The sequence below is a fragment of the Lupinus angustifolius genome, chromosome LG01 (assembly GCF_001865875.1).
Source record: "Lupinus angustifolius cultivar Tanjil chromosome LG01, LupAngTanjil_v1.0, whole genome shotgun sequence".
NCBI lineage: Eukaryota > Viridiplantae > Streptophyta > Magnoliopsida > Fabales > Fabaceae > Lupinus > Lupinus angustifolius.
This window is the reverse complement of record NC_032009.1, coordinates 9,207,556-9,214,769: the sequence shown is the minus strand read 5'-3', so window position 1 is coordinate 9,214,769 and position 7,214 is coordinate 9,207,556. Positions and strand designations below refer to the sequence as shown.

The window sequence follows — 7,214 nt, the reverse complement described above, 5'->3', positions numbered from 1 at the left end:
TTATTATCCTTTGAACATCTCTTATTAATAATTAATATAAACTTTCACATATTATTTTCCTCGGTATATATTTAATATTTCATACACTCTCTTATTTATATTTTCACCATCTATTGAGTTCATATATTATATTTTCTATAGTTTAATTGTTTTTTCCTAAATAGTATAATATGAAGCTGATATATTTTATATTAGAAAAAATACGAATGCGAGTCGATCGAGACGGAGTGCTGGACAACACACTAGTATAGACAATGAGAGAAAATATAATGAGCTCCAAATAATAATTCCATATTAACATAAACCAATTCATACTTTTGTATCCAAATACATAAAACTTTTGATTTTTCGAATATATTATTTTCAAGAAAATTTATCTATATCTTATTATCCTCATTCCAGAAATTTTAATTCAACGACTTGCTAGTTGTCCAACTATCTCAAAGATACGGTGATGTCTGACATTTATTAAAAACATACATCAAAACAGATTAGTTGCTTAGTACCCTAATCGGCTAATTAGTAATTATTTAAGAATTACCGTTTTTATAATGCCGTTTTACTCATCTGTTTTTATAATGCCGTTTTGTGTAGATTTTTCAATATTCTCTCTTTCTGTTTCCGCAATCTCTATCGGAATCGGTATCTTCCCTTTTCCGCTAACACAGCGGTGAAGAAGAAAAACCGCAACCACCGCCACAGTAAGTATCTCAATTCCCTCCGATTTCCGTCTTAATCCCATCAATTCCAAACTCAATTCATTCTCTTCCTTTTCCTTTCGCTTCGTTGATGAGGAATTAGAGTTAATATTCCTTCTGCTAAATTAACAATCTCCTTTTCTTTTCTCTTTTAGCACGCTATTGTTATTTTATTCTCTCCTTATCGCTTTGAATCCTTAACAAATCACCAAAAAATAAGGGTAGAAAGTTCATTTTTTAATTTTCTGTATACAAACTTCATTATATTATTCGTCCTCTGATTCCATTTTAGATTTTTTTTATTTGTTATTGTCATCGGATTCGTTCATTGCAAGAAACTCTGTGAAGTTTATGGTGCGTTGTTTTAGTTTGCCATCCGAAATCGAGGGTTTTCTTGTTAGATCTCTTCTACTCCTATTTTTATTTTTAAATATTTTCCCTTTTCCCCTCTCATTGTGTCAATATCCTAAAAAATAACCCCAAAATTTTTGCTGTCTTGAAAAAATCCCAAAAAAGAGAATAAAAAATAAGGTGTGGTTAATTTGATTTGAGTTGAGGGTGAGGGTGAGTATATAGATAATCAGTAGTTTGATAGAAAGATAGAAGAGAGATGGCTGTGAATTTGTCACGTTCGCCGATTTTTGCGGGTGAGGAGAATTTGAGTAGTGGTGGTGATGGGTTTCGATGGCATGATGTTGAGAATTGTTTTTATTATGGGTGTGATAGAGGTGCTGCCACACATGGTTTTGTCTCCAATGACATTCTTGATCTTTTGCCTTCGGATCCCTTCGGTATGGACATGAGCACTTCCTTTACCGCTGCCTTCACTGAGTGGCTGGAATATGATTATGGTGGATACTGGAGGGGTGGTGTTTTGGCGAGTGAGGACAATTATCAGGTTTTTGCTATGAACTTTATTTGGAGTAATTTCAACAATGCTATGATGTTCGACCGATTCCCCACCTGGGGGAACATGCGTGGGGAGGAGAAGAATGAGGAGAACAAGCTGCAGGAGAAGAGCATTGGTGAATGTTCAAGTAGAGAGTCCTGCGATTCTGTTTTTCAATCTGTTTGTGATGTGGATGACATATTGGGATTTGGTTGTGACTTCGAAGACGACATAGATCATGGTGACAATTGCCCTGGAGGAGATGAAGTTGCTCCTCATCCGGCATTAAGTTTTGCTCTTAGTTATATGGGCTTGGCTGATCTTCTTGCTGTTGAAAGGGTATGCAAATCTCTGCATTATACGGTTCGAAGTGATCCGCTTTTATGGAGGAGTATTCACATAGACCAGCCTTTAAATGAGAGGATTACAGATGATGTTCTTTTCCAACTTACCAATAGATCTCAGGGTAAACTTCAGTGCTTGAGCCTGGTGGAGTGTACTAGGATAACTGATGATGGTATAAAGCGTGTCCTTGAAGCCAATCCCGCTTTAATCAAGGTAACCATTCGTTAACTTTTTTATATCATGGATTTGAAATGTGATTTTAGATTTCTGCTGCATGGTTAATGCTAGTGCTGTTGTTTTATTTTGATTAGTGTCTGGTTGATGATGCAATTTATTTCAAACATATTGACTTGGCACCATTATGTGAATTGCATATCAGCAGATTCTTTGTATAACATTTGCCTCTTTGTATCATCCAAATATATTGCCTGAAATTTCTTCTATCTTCCCTTATGTAACTCATTTTGTGGATATTCTATATTTAATTGATAATTTGTAGAAGCATATATGGATGTAAACATGTAGTAGTAGGAATTGCTTGTTTTCTGTCCAAAATTAGACAAGAGGGTGAACTTTGTGAAACGGTAAGATTGTTGCTTAGAGATCATGAGGTCACGGGTTTAAATCCCGGAAACAATCTCTCTACTTGCGGAGGTAAGTCTGTGTACATCTACTCTCCCAGACCCTAGTAAATGGGAGCCTTGTGCACTAGGTTGCCCTTTATATTGTTGACTGCTACTGTATATTTATGTCTGCTGATTTCTGAGTTCTGACTAGGCAGTTTTAGCTATTTATTGTATTGTTATCATCTTTTCATGCATTGGTAGAAAATCTGTTATACTTCGTTGTGCTTGGAAGGCCATAAATTTAAGGAAGGTATGAAAGAAAAGTAGATTCTAGGTCAAGTTGAGGCAATTTAATTGTTTTAACTGTTAACTCTGATGCATGCAAGCTGTTGCTGTCTAGATGCATTCAGGTTAAATAATGCTTAGGCATTTGATACATCCTCACACTTTAAAATAGGTGGTGAGTCTAGTCATCATATTTATTAGTTTCATATACATGATAATTAGGGGTGGCAAAATTACCCATAATCCAAAATCCATCCAAATTCATCCGAATTAAATCCATCCAAATTTATCCAAATTAAATCCATCCAAATTTATCCAAATTAAATCCATCCAAATCCATCCGTTAGAATTAATGGATTTAAATTGATATAATCCAATGGATAGTGTTGATAATGGATGGATTCAAATCCATCCATTATATCCAATGGAAATGGATACCCAATCCATCCAAAAAAATAAAAATAAAAAACAATTTTTTTCCAATTAATTCAATATTAATATAAAAAATCTCTCTCACCTTTCTAAGCACAATTCCACACATTTTACAAAAGCTGAAAATTGCAATTGTGATTTTAAAAAGTGCTGATCAAAAAAGTATAAATGATTTCGGCCTTAGTGCTTTACCCCAACATCTTAATGCAAAGTATAAGTATATCATTTTTGTTATTGACTAATGTGATAATATAATAACAAAATAAAATATTTCAGGATGATGGACTGTTGCATATAACTTATGGAAATCCCAATTTTTAGGAGTGTAAGCGGTTCCGGTTTAAACCTGAAACCGATGAAACTGAACTGAACCATAAAATGCGGTTCGGTTCGGTATAGTTTTTTTAATTAGAACCATTTAAGTTTGGTTTGGTTCACAGTTTTATAAATTTTGGAACCATTAGAACCAAACCGCATATTAAAAAATAATGTAGAATTATTAATACATTTAGGGTATAAATAAGACCCAAATAGAAAAAATAAATTAGTAAATAAACCTAAAGAAAACTAAAAAACTAGTATTCATTTTGTCAATATTCAGAGATGAAATTAATTAAATAAAGAAATTAAGGAACTAAAAGAAAATAAAGGAAGAACTTGAGGACATTACTAATGATGTGGAGTATTAAGTGTTACTGTTGAACTAAAATATTGGTACCAAGTTTGTCATTCTTAAATTTTGTTGGACATTATCGAAAATTTTGTGGACTTCAGGTTTGTAGTGCGTTGAGATGTTAAATTATTATTGTTTTACTAGAAAGAGTATAAATACTTTATTATTGATGTGTTTAGTATTCATTTAGTTGACTCTATACCTTGCAAATTTTGTTCATCTATTTCTTAAAGGATTTTCTTTAAATAAGTTAAAAAACCGAACCGTTAATGAACAGTTCGGTTTGGTGCCTAAATAAAATTTGCGGTTAACCGAGTAGAACCGAACCGTATATTTGTGTTAGATTTGGTCACTAAATTACGTCAAAAACCGAACCGAACTTTTACACCCGTGCCAATTATGTTGTACGAGAGATTTTTACCAATAAGAGTGTTTATAAAAAAACTTCACAAATTCACCTTTTTAAAAGTGTTTATCAAAAAAGTAATTTTTAAAAGTGTTTGTTAAGAAAATTATTTTTTAAAATGTGTTTTTAAAAAAAAAATCACTTTTAAGAGTAATTTTAAAAAAAAACACTTTTTAAATTTTTTAAAATCGATATTTAAAAATGATTTATTAAATAATAATTTTTAAAAGAATTTTTTTCTTCAAATTGCTTTATTAAAATTGTTTTGTTCAAATTAAAAATAAGTGGGTTGGATATCCATCCATTCAATCCATTAAAATGGATGGATTGGAATCCATTGAATATGGATGGATTGGATAATTTAAAAATGTGATGTAATGAATTTATATGGATTGGTGGTTAGTTTTCTGTCCATCCATTAGGATCCAAATCCATCCAATTGCCACCCCTAGTGATAAAATCTGACTTCCATCAACTGTTATTCTTCTATTAGTCAGGAATACTTGAGATTTCAGTTAATTTCCTAGTTTTTTCTTCTCCCAAGCTTTTGACAAGTACCTAATTAATTTTCTTTTCTTAAAACTATGCAGTTGAGTGTTCCTGGATGTAAAAGGCTCAGTATTGAAGGAATTCTGGGTATTTTAAAAGCTTTCAGGTCTATGGGTATCCCAGGGGTGAAGCATTTACACATAGGTGGACTCTATGGTGTTACACAACAGCATTATGAAGAACTTATGCTCTTGTCTGGCACTGATAACCAGATGCTGCAGCACTCTCACAAACCACATTTCTATCGCCGGGGAAACTTATATTTGTCCTGTGATGATGATCGAGCCATAGATATCGAAGTTTGTCCAAGATGCCAGAATTTAAGGCTTGTGTATGACTGTCCAGCAGAGGGTTGTCAATGGGTGGGTAATGTCATTCATGTGTGTAGGGCATGCACTCTTTGCATACCCCGTTGTAGTCAGTGTGGCTGTTGCATCAATGGCAGTGAATATGAGGAAACATTTTGTCTGGAATTACTTTGCTCTTTGTGTTCCGAACAGCTAGTGAAGTGTTCCGGAAGGATTGAGAAAGGTTCGACCGACCAAGTCCGTTGTTCTCCCTGAAGAAAGTTAAGACTTGTGTTGCTGTAGGGTATCTTTTGGAGGTCTTTGCTAGGAATTAAGTCCTATGAAGTCAATAAATGTCAGATGCTTTTGAAGTTGTATAGCATTCTTTGAATTTTGGTCTGAGTGGGATGCGGTCAATGTGTGGATTTTCCTTTTGTAAAGAAAGTGGAAAATGCCTGGATAGTTCACCAAAAAAAAAAGAGAACGTGGAAAATGACTTAATTCTTGTATTTATGCTACATTGGAGTAACCTGCAGAAGTTCAATCAAATGCCATGATTACCAATCATGTACTTCACAGTTAATGGGCGTATTTGGTCATGTGGCACTCTGATTGTGATTGCTGCGGTCAGAATGTTATGTTTTGCCATGCAGCCTTTCTTGTTTGGGTCACGTCCTGTGATAGATCTAGTGCTTCAGTTTGAATTTTCTGATCAGACTTTCAGCTACTTATTCATTAGCAGTATTGATAAGTCATTGTTGCCATGTTGTGTATATACTCTGTTTATTTTGTTTTGCAAACTTCGAAGAAGAGAATAAGAAAAGGGGTAGCATGATGCTCGAAGAAGCCCATGCTTATGTTACTTTTAGCTTGGATAAAGTGAAATTCATGTGTTGTGGAGTGGATATTAAAATGAAAATATAATTTACTTTATTATTTCTTGCGAAGTTATATACTATATATTACTTGCCTATTGTAAGTGGTGCCTAGTTATGTTGATTTTCAAGGGTGTAAATTGTGAGTCAACATCTTCTGTGCTACGTGCCAATACCAAAAACGTGTACCACCAATAAGAATTTGATACTTAATAAATATATAACCCTACACCCTAACCCCGTTTCTCCCTTTTCCTTCTTTGATTTCACTGCATCTTTCATATTTGCTCTGCCATTTCTTCAACGCAGTAATCGGAGTCCAGGAGCACCAAAAAATCAAGCACACAAAAAGTATAAGTCAGCCACAAGATGCTAGAATGTCTAGTTGATGGTTTATCCTTGCTATGATTTTAGTGTATTAAGGTGCAATTTAAGCCTAACAAGTCTTGCAGAAATCAAGCGAAATCTTTATTAAAATGAAACCAAACAGAACTATTGTTTTGCCCACCTTTGAGTGAAGGCTTGATTTTTCACTCCTTTGTATTCTACCATTATCATGAGTTGTGACCCATGAACTAGGGATCTGATTGATTGTTTCATGGCCTATAAATTTGATCTTCAACATTATAAAGACACAAGATAATACTTGTACCCACAACTCCATTGAAGTTTGTTTTCTCAGTTTAGGTGTTGGAGCCATACCCCCTCTACAGCAAATAACCCAAACAAGATAACATAAGCGGGAGCACATCTTTTGTCCCAAATAAGCTTTATAAGATAAACCACCTTTATATAGGACACGAGAGTATAGATCTTTTATTGTTATTTATTATTCGGCATAAAGTCGAGAAAACTTCCATCCCGCAATTATAGTGTGTCATCGTCACATGAGCCTGAGTTTATTAAAGTATCACTGCACCTTGGTATTCTTATGTCACGATATAAGGCGTATAAAAATCATTTCATACACAAGTATATCACACATTAAAAAAAACCATGTCATCATAATATCCATGTTAAGAAAATCATTTTATAATAGCATCCCCATACATATCATGCATTAAAAAAACATGTTGTACAAACACTTACATGCATATGATACATTAAAAAAAAGACGTGTTTCCAACTCTCATTCATACATGTCGCGTCAAAAATAAATATAAAAAATAAAATAAAAAACAAAAGAAAAAGAGAGAAAAGAGAAAAAGA

The 7,214-nt window shown here is 33.6% G+C and overlaps 1 pseudogene; it reads left to right on the top strand.

Annotated features, from left to right (window-relative positions):
* LOC109349250 lies at window positions 581-5,940 on the top strand (annotated as a pseudogene).